The following is a 17,292-nucleotide window of genomic DNA, read 5'->3' as shown; positions in this document are numbered from 1 at the left end:
TTTCTTGGTCAGATAGCCCTTACACAGCCTGGGGGTGTGTTTGGGGTCATTGTCCTGTTGAAAAATAAATGATGGTCCAACTAAACGCAAACTGGATGGAATAGCATGCCGCTGCAAGATGCTGTGGTAGCCATGCTGGTTCAGTATGCCTTAAATTTTGAATAAATCCCCAACAGTGTCACCAGCAAAGCACCCCCACACCATCACACCTCCTCCTCCATACTTCACGGTGGGAACCAGGCATGTAGAGTCCATCCGTTCACCTTTTCTGCGTCACACAAAGACACGGTGGTTGGAACTAAAGATCTCAAATTTGGACTCATCAGACCAAAGCACAGATTTCCACTGGTCTAATGTCCATTCCTTGTGTTCTTTATCCCAAACAAGTCTCTTCTGCTTGTTGCCTGTCCTTAGCAGTGGTTTCCTAGCCGCTATTTTAACATGAAGGTCTTCTGCACAAAGTCTCCTCTTAACAGTTGTTGTAGAGATGTGTCTGATGCTAGAACTCTGTGTGGCATTGACCTGGTCTCTAATCTGAGCTGCTGTTAACCTGCGATTTCTGAGGCTGATGACTCGGATAAACTTATCCTCAGAAGCAGAGGTGTCTCTTGGTCTTCCTTTCCTGGGGCGGTCCTCATGTGAGCCAATTTCTTTGTAGCGCTTGATGGTTTTTGCCACTGCACTTGAGGACACTTTCAAAGTTTGCCCAATTTTTCGAACTGACTGACCTTCATTTCTTAAAGTAATGATGGCCAATTGTTTTTCTTTACTTAGCTGCTTTTTTCTTGCCATAATACAAATTCTAACAGTCTATTTAGTAGGACTATCAGCTGTGTATCCACCACCTGCACAACACAACTGATGGTTCCAACCCCATTTATAAGGCAAGAAATCCCACTTATTAAACCTGACAGGGCACACCCGTGAAGTGAAAACCATTCCCGGTGACTACCTCTTGAAGCTCATCTAGAGAATGCCAAGAGTGTGCAAAGCAGTCATCAAAGCAAAACGTGGCTACTTTGAAGAACCTAGAGTATAAGACATAATTTCAGTTGTTTCACACTTTTTTGTTAAGAATATAATTCCACATGTGTTATTTCATAGTTTTGTTGCCTTCAGTGTGAATGTACAATTGTCATAGTCATGAAAATACAGAAAAATCTTTAAATGAGGTGTGTCCAAACTTTTGGTCTGTACTGTACGTAAAGATATTTAATTCTAAATTCTTTACTCATGTCAGATGTATTTCTCTATGGTTTATAGTCATTTTCTTTCTATAACATATATGTAGAATTCCAATCATTAAAGGGGGTTTCCTGTTTTTCTGAAAAATACATTTACTTTATCATCTGGATTTCCACATACAATCCTCATCTCACTTTTAGCATTTGAGCAGTCTTTGTATGTAAAAAAATTTGTTTATTAAACAACAAAAATGATAAGTATAAGATATACATATTTTGCGTATGATCAAATCACCATAAACATATTTGTCTCATAGTGTATAGAACGGGTCATACAAATCTTAAAGTATCACAAATTGTTTAGGATACCTATACTAAAACCTTAGAAAAAACAAAAGGAACAAAACATAACTATATCCTGCGGCCAAAACCATCCCCATCATATCGATTGTTTAATATTGAAACTAGGCGTGATCCAATGTTCATTACATCTTATTATAGTGGAGTTAGGCTATCTACCATGAGTCGACACAGTGAGAGGTGATGAATTCCATACATCCCATATTTTGCTAAATTTCCCCAAGCAGCCTCTATTTTGGTATAACGTTCGTACGTAGGGTGTGATAGAATTTACCAAATCAATCCAGACCCTAAGAGATGGATGAGTATTTCCCATCCACTAAAGAGCTATTACTTTCCGTGCCAGAAAAAGTGTCTCCCTCAAGAAAATTTGAGTATGATATCCCCATGTCTCTTCCTCCAGTACCCCAAATAAACAAACTAAAGGATTCAAAGGAACGGAAATATGCACAAGGGAAGTCAGTATCGTAGTTATCTCACTCCAAAGTGATTGGATAATTGGACATCCCCAAATCATATGAATAAAGACCGCCTCCATTGCGTGGCATCTTAGACATTCTGAGGAGTTAGACCATCCCATTTTAAATAACTGTATTGGGGTTAGATATACTTGATGTAAGATATACATTTGGATCATTTTATTATTAGCCAAAGGAGACACTCCCATTGGGGATTCAAGAAACATCTCCCAATCCTCTTCTTGAAGATCAGGAATTAGGAATTTCCATTTTTCTTTAACTGCCAATACAACGGAATCAGCACCTACAGACAACATATGTGTGTACAGTGCGGAGATAAGACCACGGGGTCCCTGAGATTTAAGGATCCCTATTAATGGGAAAGATGATATTATTTGACTGTCCCTGATCCCGCATATATGTGATTGTATTGCCGATCTGAGTTGTAAATAGCGAAAAAATTGGGGTCTCGAAATATTGTATTTAATTTGTAATTGTTCAAAAGACATTAAAGTGCCTTGTTCATATAAATCATTAACTGAAATAACACCATGTGAAATCCAAAATTGTGTAGATGGGTGATTCAATAGCCCTGGAAAGTACATATTATTCCATAATGGCATTTCGGCTACAATACCATCAAAGTGGGTCACCTTCTTTGCCTGTTTCCAAACCAGCCTTGCTAACCAGAGTAATGGTAGTAATCTAGGAGTAGTGGGTCTATCTATTTCCAAAAAACCTATCGGACAATCAGATCTTGCAGTCTGGATTAAATGGCTCTCCGAATTTGGTAAAAAGTTTTCTGGCATCCATTTACTCAATGCCCTAAGCTGTCCAGCTAAATAGTATAGGGAAAAATCAGGCAACGCCGCCCCTCCCATTTGCTTAGATATATGTAAAGTAGATAATTTGAGTTTAGGTCTGGCTTTCCCCCAGATAAATGATGAAATTTAAAGAGTTTAAATTTGAAAAGAAGGATTTGGGAACAGGAACTGCACTATGTTGAAGGGAGTAATTAAGCTTCGGGAAAAATATCATCTTAATCAATTTATACGGCCAGAGACAGATAGTGGTAACTTACTCCAGACTGCAAATTTATATTTAACCAAGTCTAGTAACTGGAGAATATTAAATTGTAAATCAAGCCTACTATATTTTGGTATATTTATTCCTAAGTATTTAGAGCTAGATACTACCGGTAATGAGGAGAGTCCTTCAAGGTGATCTGTTGAATCATGGGTAAGAGGCATCAAAGTAGACTTATCCCAATTAATATATAACCCCGAACGCTTACTAAATCAGTTTATAATAGCGATCACATGCGGCAAGGTCTCTTCTACATTATCCATTAATATTACCATATCATCCGCATATAAACCAATGACATCCGCAGTCTTTGTATGTTGCACAAACCTTTTCTTTTCTTTAGCAATTTGAGCATCAGGCTGTGCATGGTACACATTCAGCCACTCTCGTCAATCTCAAGCCATATCTTTCACGCCCATGACTTGTCAATCATCTTTATTTGCACAGTACAAAAGCAGATGAGCTTGTGCATAACAATTCTGAAATAGGCATATAGGGGCAAAGAAGTCACTAAGTTTTGAAACACATTACAAAAAAAGATGAAAGTATAGACAAATATGTTTATTTTTACATGCATCAATTTAGCACTTTTTAATTGGGAAAACCCCTTCAAAGGGTTTTCTTCACAACAAAAATAATAAACTGAACGGTTGCTCACCTTTCAACACTCTGGTGACTCCTCACTAGAGCTGAGTGAATATGTTCGGAATTAGTCGTCGAATCTAAGTTTGCCATATTTGTGCCACATAGTTACCCTATTCATGCTGAATTTATGTTTGATCGGTTCCGAACATATCCGTTCATTTCTGCTCCCATTGACTCCAATGACATTCGTCTGTGTTCGGTGAATATTGCAAAAATAATGTTCGCCCCCAATCGTAATCGGAACCGAATTTTGAAAAATTTGCTCAACTCTACTCCTCACCACAGCTGCTCATTTCTCTGTTGACAGACTACAGCAGTGACATCATGATTACTGCTTATGTGACTGTCGTAGCCAAATGCTGAGCTGAGTGTTTGACTGTAGTGGTTACATTAGCATTGACATGAGGTGACGCTAAAGAGGGGGATGGTGAATAACATTATTTTTACCTAGATGAAGCACATCAGCATATAAAGAATTATACATGGAAAACATCTATAAATAGACGTTAGACCAGAACAACTCACAAAGTGTCCATTTTATGGTTTTATTGTATTTAGATTGTTTGTAATTGATTTCTTACCTCCTGATTCACGCCGGTCTTGATGAGGAGAAGTGTTGGACAATTGATGTACACCTCTGCCTGCACCTTGCCACAAATCCTACTCCAGTCCCTGCTGGAGTAAGATTTGTGGTGTAACATTAATTTCACGAGCAGCCGTCACCTCTTCCCTGTCCCACCCCATCTCTGCTGATGATGTGTGAACGACAAAAGATGCAACATTTTCGGCATAGCCTCGAGCTGCACCAAAATTGAGCCACATTTCTAAGTTTATACAACAGAATACTGACGTAAAAGCTTTGACTGATCAGGCCCATAATGTCATGTCTTCCAGCAGATAAAATGTCACCAGTTAAAAAAACAAATACAAGCGCCAAGTACGGTAACTTTAGGACTTGTCTGCTTTTATGAAGAGGTCCTTGATTAAGCAAAGTTTCTATATTAACCTGTTTATCAAAGATTTTATTCTTTGCTGGCAGCAATATCATTGTATGGTATAATGCTAGGGCTCTGCGTGTCTACAGCAGCTGTACTTCAGCTCTGAGCTGGCACGCCTCGTTTTCTGTGGAAGCTTTTTCCATGATCTTCCATTTGTGCTGCGTCACAACCTCTCACAAGTTTATTCTGTGCGCTGTGACCTTGACTCAGCTGGTATTACAAGTTTCCTTAACTGTTTTGATACAGGATACTTTTTGATGCACGAGATACATAATGCTAGTAAGAGCATCTATAGATATTTCAAGATGGGCAATCTTAAAAGTTTCAAATCTGTCGGCAACATTGAGAATATACAATTATTAATAATATATTTGTCACAGTTTGGCCAGAAAATGATGGGTTAACTTCTACATACAATCTGCCTCTTTTGTCAATACGCTTCTGTCATCTCATATGCGTGGTTACATGTTTAGATTAAAGAGCATTAAGCCAAAAGCACAACACCCCTTAAGCTAAAGGTTATAAAGAAATTGCTAATACGATTACAGATATTTAATAGATGCTTCTCTAGGTTATCAGAAATGGAGATATTTGAGATAAAGTAGTTATCACACTTTGGGACTTGTGGCATAAAGTCTAATGATCAGCTTTTTTCAAGTCTAAAGAATAATTTTACTTACATTAAGCTGCAATTTTCAAGAAAAACTCAAGGAGACGTGAATTTTTTATTCAGAATTTTGTAACAAAGCCCACAATATTTCCCAAAAGCAATATTCAAAGTTCAGCAACGCTCTAAAAATGAGTAAGCAGGTAAAATAGTCTTACAAATATATAATGTGTTATAGGGTATAGAACAACTGTATACTAACAAAAACCCTATCTAAAATACAACTCTTATTCAGTTGATAATAAAAACAACCTAAATACCCACTCAGTGAAGGTGATACGGTGTGCGCAAAGAAAACACGAAAAAAATATAAAAAATATATACTAAACAGGGCTATCCACCACCCAAAGAAGTCTTCAATGATAATAAACACTTCACCTCCTAGGGTTAAAATAATGCTACTATATTGTTTTATAGCTCATAAACAAATCTCTGCTTAGAGGATAATATGCAGAGTATAGCCCCTACGAACACCAAGCCTCTAAAAAATAGTTCTGTGGTCCTGGGTTCTAGCTGAAAAATTTCTAATTTCTACTAAAGACGCATCCCAGTGTTGACCTATGATAGTGCTCCATACATCACAATCTTACCCAGCCGGGGTGCCAAAATGAGTGATATCTAATATATAATTGCCTAGAATACTACTTCCTGCAATTTGTGCCAACTTCCGTGGCTTTGTCCGGAGCTAATGTCCGGAGCTAATGTCCGGAGATAAGTGACGTCACCAGTGTCCTACACCCAGGCAGAGCACAGTGGCCCCAGGCAGAGCACAGGGGCCCCAGGAAGAACATGGGGCCCCAGGCAGAGCACAGGGGCCCCAGGCAGAGCACAGGGGCCCCAGGCAGCATATGGGGCCCCAGGCAGGGCACAGGGGCCCCAGGCAGCATATGGGGCCCCAGGCAGAGCACAGTGGCCCCAGGCAGAGCACACACCAGGGTCCCCGCCCACCAAATCGGAGTCCGAGGGTCCCCGCCCACCAAATTGGAGGCCGAGGGTCCCCGCCCACAAAAATCGGAGGCCGAGGGGCCCCGCCCACCAAATCGGAGGCCGAGGGTCCCCGCCCACCAAAGCGGAGGCCGAGGGGCCCCGCCCACCAAATCGGAGGCCGAGGGTCCCCGCCCACCAAATCGGAGGCCGAGGGGCCCCGCCAACCAAATCGGAGGCCGAGGGGCCCCGCCCACCAAATCGGAGGCCGAGGGGCCCCGCCCACCAAATCGGAGGCCGAGGGGCCCCGCCCACCAAAGCGGAGGCCGAGGGGCCCCGCCCACCAAATCGGAGGCCGAGGGTCCCCGCCCACCAAATCGGAGGCCGAGGGGCCCCGCCAACCAAATCGGAGGCCGAGGGGCCCCGCCCACCAAATCGGAGGCCGAGGGTCCCCGCCCACCAAATCGGAGGCCGAGGGGCCCCGCCAACCAAATCGGAGGCCGAGGGGCCCCACCCACCAAATCGGAGGCCGAGGGTCCCCGCCCACCAAATCGGAGGCCGAGAGTCCCCGCCCACCAAATCGGAGGATAAGGGGCCCCGCCAACCAAATCGGAGGCCGAGGGGCCCCGCCAACCAAATCGGAGGCCGAGGAGCCCCGCCCAACAAATCGAAGGCCGAGCGGCCCGCCCACCACATCGGAGGCCGAGGGGCCCCGCCCACCAAATCGGAGGCCGAGGGGCCCCGCCCACCAAATCGGAGGCCGAGGGGCCCCGCCCACCAAATCGGAGGCCGAGGGTCCCCGCCCACCAAATCGGAGGCCGAGGGTCCTCGCCCACCAAATTGGAGGCCGAGGGTCCCCGCCTACCAAATCGGAGGCCGAGGGTCCCCGCCCACCAAATCGGAGGCCGAGGGTCCCCGCCCACCAAATCGGAGGCCGAGGGTCCCCGCCCACCAAATCGGAGGCCGAGAGTCCCCGCCCACCAAATCGGAGGCCGAGGGGCCCCGCCAACCAAATCGGAGGCCGAGGGGCCCCGCCAACCAAATCGGAGGCCGAGGAGCCCCGCCCACCAAATCGAAGGCCGAGCGGCCCCGCCCACCAAAGCGGAGGCCGATGGGCCCGGCCCCGCCAACCAAAGCGGAGGCCGAGGGGCCCCGCCCACCACATCGGAGGCCGAGGGGCCCCGCCCACCACATCGGAGGCCGAGGGTCCCCACCCACCAAATCGGAGGCCGAGGGTCCCCACCCACCAAATCGGAGGCCGAGGGTCCCCACCCACCAAATCGGAGGCCGAGGGTCCCTGCCCACCAAATCGGAGGCCGAGGGTCCCCGCCCACCAAATCGGAGGCCGAGGGTCCCCGCCCACCAAATCGGAGGCCGAGGGTCCCCGCCCACCAAATCGGAGGCCGAGGGTCCCCGCCCACCAAAGCGGAGGCCGAGGGTCCCCGCCCACCAAATCGGAGGCCGAGGGTCCCCGCCCACCAAATCGGAGGCCGAGGGTCCCCGCCCAACCAAATCGGAGGCCGAGGAGCCCCGCCCACCAAAAGTAAGTGCGGCCCCAAAAGTAAGTGCGCCCCCGGGTGCAAAAGTAAGTGCGCCCCCGGGTGCAAAAGTAAGTGCGCCCCCGGGTGCAAAAGTAAGTGCGCCCCCGGGTGCAAAAGTAAGTGCGCCCACGGGTGCAAAAGTAAGTGCGCCCCCGGGTGCAAAAGTAAGTGCGCCCCCGGGTGCAAAAGTAAGCGCGCCCCCGGCCCCGGGTGCAAAAGTAAGCGCGCCCCCCAGTCCCGTGTGTGAAAAGTGCTGCTGTAAAGCTGGTAGCGCTGTTCAAGCACCATGTATTTTCTTCAGGAAATGCCCATCTAATATATAATTGCCTAGAATACTACTTCCTGCAATTTGTGCCAACTTCCGTGGCTTTGTCCGGAGCTAATGTCCGGAGATAATGTCCGGAGATAAGTGACATCACCAGTGTCCTACACCCAGGCAGAGCACAGGGGCCCCAGGCAGCATATGGGGCCACAGGCAGAGCACAGTGGCCCCAGGCAGCATATGGGGCCCCAGGCAGAGCACAGTGGTCCCAGGCAGAGCACAGGGGCCCCAGGCAGCCTATGGGGCCCCAGGCAGAGCACAGTGGCCCCAGGCAGAGCACAGGGGCCCCAGGCAGCATATGGGGCCCCAGGCAGAGCACAGGGGCCCCAGGCAGCATATGGGGCCCCAGGCAGAGCACAGTGGCCCCAGGCAGAGCACAGGGGCCCCAGGCAGAACATGGGGCCCCAGGCAGAGCACAGGGGCCCCAGGCAGAGCACAGGGGCCCCAGGCAGCATATGGGGCCCCAGGCAGAGCACAGGGGCCCCAGGCAGAGCACAGGGGCCCCAGGCAGCATATGGGGCCCCAGGCAGAGCACAGGGGCCCCAGGCAGCATATGGGGCCCCAGGCAGAGCACAGTGGCCCCAGGCAGAGCACAGGGGCCCCAGGCAGAACATGGGGCCCCAGGCAGAGCACAGGGGCCCCAGGCAGAGCACAGGGGCCCCAGGCAGCATATGGGGCCCCAGGCAGAGCACAGGGGCCCCAGGCAGCATATGGGGCCCCAGGCAGAGCACAGTGGCCCCAGGCAGCATATGGGGCCCCAGGCAGAGCAAAGTGGCCCCAGGAAGAGCACAGGGGCCCCAGGCAGCATATGGGGCCCCAGGCAGAGCACAGTGGTCCCAGGCAGAGCACAGGGGCCCCAGGCAGCTTATGGGGCCCCAGGCAGAGCACAGTGGCCCCAGGCAGAACATGGGGCCCCAGGCAGAGCACAGTGGCCCCAGGCAGAGCACAGGGGCCCCAGGCAGAACATGGGGCCCCAGGCAGAGCACAGGGGCCCCAGGCAGAGCACAGGGGCCCCAGGCAGCATATGGGGCCCCAGGCAGAGCACAGGGGCCCCAGGCAGCATATGGGGCCCCAGGCAGAGCACAGGGGCCCCAGGCAGCATATGGGGCCCCAGGCAGAGCACAGTGGTCCCAGGCAGAGCACAGGGGCCCCAGGCAGCCCATGGGGCCCCAGGCAGAGCACAGTGGCCCCAGGCAGAACATGGGGCCCCAGGCAGAGCACAGGGGCCCCAGGCAGAGCACAGGGGCCCCAGGCAGAGCACAGTGGCCCCAGGCAGCATATGGGGCCCCAGGCAGAGCACAGTGGTCCCAGGTAGAGCACAGGGGCCCCAGGCAGCCTATGGGGCCCCAGGCAGAGCACAGGGGCCCCAGGCAGCATATGGGGCCCCAGGCAGAGCACAGGGGCCCCAGGCAGCATATGGGGCCCCAGGCAGAGCACAGTGGCCCCAGGCAGAGCACAGGGGCCCCAGGCAGAACATGGGGCCCCAGGCAGAGCACAGGGGCCCCAGGCAGCATATGGGGCCCCAGGCAGAGCACAGGGGCCCCAGGCAGAGCACAGCGATATTTTGGACCACTGTGCGGTGTTTCAGACCCCCTGTGTGATGTCTGGGGCCCTGTTCTTAAGTATATTAAAGATTAAAGTAACGTATATTAAAGTATATTATAGATCAAATTTGACACGTTTATGAGCACCATTGAGTGATATACTCAAGAATGACATAATTTTTCAACATTTTATGGTTTCAAACTGTAAACACTCAGAGTTTTTTTTACTTCAACCAGAAAACCTTAACGGTTCATAAAAAACTTGACTGTTCAGGATATGATAAAAGTCATAGTATTCTGAATCTTTAACTTATAAAGATACCTTTACATGGGGTGATTATTAGTTCCAGAGAGGCTTTCGGCCGATAATCGTACACATGGCTGGTGACAGGACAATACAATATAAACGTTCAAAGGTAAACACTGATAACATTAAAATCTAATATATAATTGCCTAGAATACTACTTCCGGCAATTTGTGCCAACTTCCGTGGCTTTGTCCGGAGATAATGTCCGGAGATAAGTGACGTCACCAGCGTCCTACACCCGCTCAGGGTGGACAAAGATATATGCCTTCGTGGTGCGCGGCACTTTTCTGATTGGTTGCCGCCTGCCGCGAGCGACCAATCAGAAATGTGCCGTACTGTCAAGAATTGTCAAGAGCTGGTGAGTGCAGCCATTTTTTGTTCTTTCTTACTATTATTTATTAATTGTATTATTCTTACATTTGAATAACTAAAGTATATATGGATTCTAGACTCCCGATTCTTTAGAATCGGGCTGCCATCTAGTAACCCTATATTTGCATCTGTTCGGACACCTACCTAGATGCGGAGGTTGGCACCCTAAGATTGCGAGAAATGGCGCTCCCGCTTGTATGTTGGCTGTCCCTTCGCTCCTGTCTGACCCTGTAAGACGTTCAGTCAGAAGAAGGCCAGATGCTCCTGTATCCAATATGTGTACACAGTATGTTAGAACAAAAAAAATGAAAAAACTGTGTAACAAAGGAAAGCGGTTCAGACAGGTGCAATTCATTCATAACAGATGCCATGGATACATACCCCCATATTTGCTAAGGTACCCTATGAACCAAGGACAAAAGATAATTTACTGATATCTGGATGTTATTTAGCACTATACCAATATGTGACCAATTACAAATAGATATATCTGGTATCCACAGATCGGACAACAATCAAATATTATATGTAATCATCAACCCTACCATAGATAGATGGCAGACATTTTCTTCTAAAGATGATAATAACCACACAATGAGAGACCACGGTATAGAATAGGTCTACATATTAATAGATAGTATATATATTCAAAGAGTCACATAGTAATGAGGTGCCCATATATGAGATAATTAGCTCTCACATAGGTAAAAAGCAAATATTCCTTCATGGAAGGATTTTTTTTTGACTGCGCAAGGAAACCACAATAACCATTACAGTTTATAGTTTGACAGATAAAGTCTCCGAAACTGGATCAGTCCTTCTAGCGTTATTCTACTTATCTGTCTATTCGTGGTACATCATCAAAGCTATTAAAGGCCATGATGAATCAGATTCACAAATCTCCTTGTAAGCTCTCCGACGCGTTTCCCCGTATTTAGACAGCTTCATCAGGAGAGACCGATATATGATAACAAGGCAGTGGAGAGTTATCCATATCCGGCGTAGAATAACGCTAGAAGGACTGATCCAGTTTTGGAGACTTTATCTGTCAAACTATAAACTGTAATGGTTATTGTGGTTTCCTTGCATGGTCAAAAAATCCTTGCATGAAGGAATATTTGCTTTTTACCTATGTGAGAGCTAATTATCTTATATATGGGCACCTCGTTAGTATGTGACTCTTTGAATATATATTCAATCTATTAATATGTAGACCTATTCTATACCGTGGTCTCTTATTCTGTAGTTATTATCATCTTTAGAAGAAAATGTCTGCTATATATCCATGGTAGGGTTGATTATTATATATAATAATATTTGATTGTTATCTGATCTGTGGATACCGGATATATCTATTTGTAATTGGTCACATATTAGTATAGTGCTAAATAACATCCATATATCAGTAAATTATCTTTTGTCCTTGGTTCATAGGGTACCTCAGCAAATATGGGGGTATGTATCCATGGCATCTGTTATGAATTAATTGCACCTGTCTGAACCACTTTCCTTTGTTACACCGTTTTTTCATTTTTTTTGTTCTAACATACTGTGTACACATATTGGATACAGGAGCATCTGGCCTTCTTTTTCTGACTGAACGTCTTACAGGGTCAGACAGGAGCGAAGGGACAGCCAACATACAAGCGGGAGCACCATTTCTCGCAATCTTAGGGTGCCAACATCCGCATCTAGGTAGGTGTCCAGACAGATGCAAATATAGGGTTATATCACTCATTTTGGCACCCCGGCTGGGTAAGATTGTGATGTATGGAGCACTATCATAGGTCAACACTGGGATGTGTCTTTAGTATAAATTAGAAATTTTTCAGCTAGTACCCAGGACTATTTTTTAGAGGCTTGGTGTTCGTAGGGGCTATACTCTGCATATTATCCTCTCAGCAGAGTTTTTTTGAGCTATAAAAACAATATAGCAGCATTATTTTAACCCTAGGAGGTGAAGTGTTTATTATTATTGAAGACTTCCTTGGGTGGTCGATAGCCCTGTTTAGTATATATTTTATATATTTTTTTCGTGTTTTCTTTGCGCACACCGTATCACCTTCACTGAGTGGGTATTTAGGTTGTTTTTATTATCAATTGAATAAAAGTTATATTTTAGATAGGGTTTTTGTTAGTAAGTCAGCAGGTAAAATAGACTCAAGGCCTATTGGCCTGGAAACAAATTGAAGACTGCTGTTTGGAAAATTTGTAGAACACTGACATAGCTTCCAGCCTCTGCATGTTTACATTCGGATAGGTGCAGACAATGTCGTTTTTATAGCGGATTCCGCTTGAAATCCGCCTGAAAACTCTCAAAATAATGAAAATATGCTCATTTATTTATCCATATGTGGAAAATACTGATGACACATGTACCCTTTTTTTGCACACATGAAAAAGACTGACGTCTGAATGAGGAATGAAATGACTAAGCATAAAGAGAAACACTCTGGTCCTACATAAATATTAGCCTGCCCAGATCATGTTATGCTCACTGTACGTTGACATTTTTCCCTACACTCTTGGCTTTACTAGTGTGGGTGATTGTGTATGCAGAGAAAGGGTTAAACAGTGACTTTGTTTTAAACAACTTTGTTTTAAACAAATAGCTTTTTTATTATGGTATATATTTATTATATAATTTGGATTTTTAATTCTTGTGGTTGTGCTGTAGCTAGCCAGAAAGCTTTTGTTGCTGCAACCAAAATACCATTTAAATTCCAAAATATTTTCATAATCGGTTTCTTTATAGGTTTTGACTAAATGAGGAACTAAACCAGCATGTCGACAATTTGATTTGTCAGCATTAATGGGAGTTCCTAAAAGGTTATACCCCCACCAGTCATAAAGTGATGGCTTATTCTAGTTTTCTAAACATTTTTAATCATCATAAAAATATTTGTTGCAAAAATATTTATCAGACGCCAATTTTATTTCTGAGATCTAACAACATTTTAATACAATGAAAATTTAACACCGAACAATCCACATGTGAATCAGATGGTCTGTGGAATTCTTATCTTCTGGGCAGAGGTGTACAAAGAAATCATGGAACCCCATAACAAAAGTCCTAATTGAGCCCCCTAACTTCCCCCTGTCCATAAAAAATGTCTCCACATTGACCTCAACACAGTATGATGCTGCTACAGTGGCCCAACACAGAATGATATTTCAACAGTGACCTCAACACAGTATAATGCCCCCACAACACCTCAAACATAGTATGCAGACCTTAAACACAGTATGATCCCTTTAAACAACCACCCATGCTATTATTCCCTCAAATTCACCACACCTACAGTGTGATGACCACTACAGCTGTACACACAGTATGATGACACCATGTTGTCAGTATCAGGTCCAACACATCCCCCACACATAGTATCATGGCCCTAACAGACTCCTCTTATAGTGTCATGGTCCCCACAGCCACCATACATTATATTGACCTTCGCAACCTCCTACTCTGCATCATGGCAAACACAGCCCCCACGCAGTGTCTTGGCCCCTACAGTTTTCTCTTACAATATCACTGCCCTCAAAGACCCCACATACAGTATTATGGCTTTCATAGCCCCCTCACAGTCTGATGGCATGACACCCACATTCCCTCACGCACAGTATCATGGCCCCCAGAGCTGTTCCAACTCAGTATCATGGCCTGAAGAGCCTTTCACATAGTTTGATGCCCAAACAACCCCCACACAGTATGATGTCCCATACAGTCCCCACACAAAGCATCATGGCCCCTAAAGTCCCTCACACACAGTACCATAGGCCGCCACGCACCATATTATACGCACACACTCTGACATTTAAAAAAATGAAACTTATCTCTTTGCAGCATCTGAAGTTATTCTGTATGCATCAGGCACAATCTATAGACCTAATCATGCCTGCTGCACTGATACTCAGACACAGAGGTTAAAAGGTGGCTCCCTGTTCCGCCATTGAATTCAAAAGTGCAGATTGAGATGCTGGGCTGGGAATAGAGCTGAGGTGACAGAAGCTTCATATCTATACCCTTTATGAATAGTTGTGGAGAATGAAATCCTGCTGACAGGATATCCTTTAAAAAAATGAAAATCTTCTCGCATCACTCTTGAGTAGCCAAACTTGAGATCAGGGCATTTTACTATATAGAGACGCACAGTCCAAAGTCCCAAAGAACCCACTTTGAGGGAATATGTATAAAAATGTAATAGCATCCAAAAGAAAGTGATGAAAAATCAAAACATCTTTATTCTGACATATTAAGGATGCAATGTTTCAACCTCAATAGGGTGGGCCAAATTGCAAAGTAATTTTCATCATAAATCCCATTCATCTTCAAAATTCTCTATCCTTTTCTAACTACACTTTCTAACAGTTTTTTTACTTCATTATTGATGAAGCATCATTTGAGAATCCCAGTGCATGCTGGGTTACTTAAACAAAGCGTCATTAGAGGGCACAGGCTTGTGGTCACTGCTGCAACCCCTGCCCCCTATTTGAAATGAAGTGTCATCATTGATGCTCCTTTCAGGGACTGAGCTGGTCCCTCGGCAATGTGCACTGTGCGATGTGCACAGTGACAGCGCACTCTCTGTTGCCAGCTCAGATCAGCAGTAATGAGCCAGCAATAGAGCGTGTTGTCAGAATACCCAGCATGCAGCGGCGACCAGCGCCGCCCCCTCAAGTGGCATAACTGGTCTTTGAAAGTCGAGTATTCTGACAACACGCTATGTTGCCAGCTCGTTTCTGCTACTGATCTGAGCCCGCAACAGAGAGCGTTCTATCCTTGTGCACAGTGCCACATGGTGCTGGGACTAGTCCAGCCCTTGAAACAAGTGTCACCGATGATGCTTTGTTTCAGGGAGTGGGCAGTGATCACATCCTCTGCCCCTGATGGCTCTTTGTTTGAGTATCCCAGCATGCACTGGGATTCTCAAACGATGCGTCATCAAAAATGAAGTGAAAAAAAAGGGATTTAGGAGAAAAATTACTTTAGACTTCAGACCACCCCTTTTAAGTAGTTCCTGCTAAATTTAGTTATAATGTAATGTATTTCAGAATGCTCATATAATATTCATTAATCGGCTTGGTTAAAAATGGGATAGGTTCTAAAAAAGTGTGTAGACGCACAAAGGTTATTGGTACTGTACAAGTGAGGCCTAACCTGCCTGGACGATCCATTGCATCTATTGTTCACTTGTGACGCTTTACTTCTACTGCTAACCTGTAAACTTTAAAAAACTAAAAAAAAACAAAAACAAATGGTAAAAAAGTGAAAATATAAAAGATTTTAATATGTAGTATTTTTTTTTACTAAAAGTACCGTAAATAAGTTTAAACAGATGCTACATGACTTCCACGATAATTAAGAGAGTAATTAGCAGAAAGGTGTTAATAATCAGATACCCAAGATTTGTTGAAGAGTCTGGAACACTCAGGTATATGCTACATTATGACCTCAGGGGATCTATTGTTGCTGCTCATCAATCTGTGAAGGCCATCTTCAAACAATTAAAAATTCATCATTGTACAGCAAAATGGATTTTTTTCTTACCAACAGTCAGCGTTAGGCCATGTGCACACGTTCAGTATTTTTTGCGTTTTTTTCGCTATAAAAACGTGATAAAAGCGCGAAAAAAACACTTACATATGCCTCCTATTATTTACAGTGTATTCCGCATTTCTTGTGCAAATGTTGCATTTTTTTCTGCGAAAAAATCGCATCGCGGAAAAAAAAGCAGCATGTTCATTAAATTTGCGGAATTGCGGGGATTCCGCACACCCAGGAATGCATTGATCTACTTACTTTCCGCATGTGACTGTGCACACCATGCGGGAAGTAAGCAGATCATGTGCGGTTGGTACCCAGGGTGGAGGGGAGGAGCCTCTCCTTCACGGACTGGGCACCATATAATTGGTAAAAAAAAAAGAATTAAAATAAAAAATAGTGATATACTCACCTTCGATGGCCCCGGAGTCTTCCCGCCTCTCAGCGGTGCATGCTGCCGCTTCCGTTCCTATAGATGGTGTGTGTGAAGGACCTGCGATGACGTCGCGGTCTTGTGATTGGTCGCGTGACCGCTCATGTGACCGATCACGTGACCGCGACGTCATCGAAGGTCCTGCACACACACACACCATCTATAGGAACGGACGCCGCTGAGATCGGCTGTCTGCAGGGGAGTATAACCATTTTTTTAAAATTTTTTTTTATTTTTAAACATTCTATCTTTTACTATAGATGCTGCATAAGCAGCATCTATAGTAAAAAGTTCGTCACGCTTGTCAAACACTATGTTTGACAAGTGTGACCAACCTGCCAGTCAGTTTTCCAAGCGATGCTACAGATCGCTTGGAAAACTTTAGCATTCTGCAAGCTAATTTCGCTTGCAAAATGCTAAAAAAAAACGGAAAAAAAACGCAAAAAAAAATGCGGATTTCTTGCAGAAAATTTCCGGTTTTCTTCAGGAAATTTCTGCAAGAAATCCTGACGTGTGCACATACCCTTACTCTACAAATTTCGGCAACTAAAAATCCGCTCCATTTTTCTGAATGGAACAGTTTTTTGCAGCACATGGTTTTCTGGAAGTTCCATTTAGATAAATAAGACCCTCACAGATATTTCTGCAGCACAATCACAGCATGTGAATATCTCCTTATCAATCTTCCTAGTTGCGGATGTCCCATCAACATCTTGTGTGCATGGCCTACATGTCTACAAGTATCTGTCTTGTTTATTTTCATGACCGTACAATTGTTTCCTGGAAAGCACTGTCCCGCCAGACAAAATACGTTCGCACCATAGTGGTTTGCAAACGTGTTTCTAAACAATTCACAAAAGTTTTGGAAAATCCTTTACACAATGAGACCAAGGTAACATATAAAC

Source organism: Ranitomeya variabilis, chromosome 3, assembly GCF_051348905.1.
Source record: "Ranitomeya variabilis isolate aRanVar5 chromosome 3, aRanVar5.hap1, whole genome shotgun sequence".
Lineage (NCBI taxonomy): Eukaryota > Metazoa > Chordata > Amphibia > Anura > Dendrobatidae > Ranitomeya > Ranitomeya variabilis.
The sequence above is the reverse complement of the archived record's forward strand: the minus strand, read 5'-3'. Positions refer to the sequence as shown.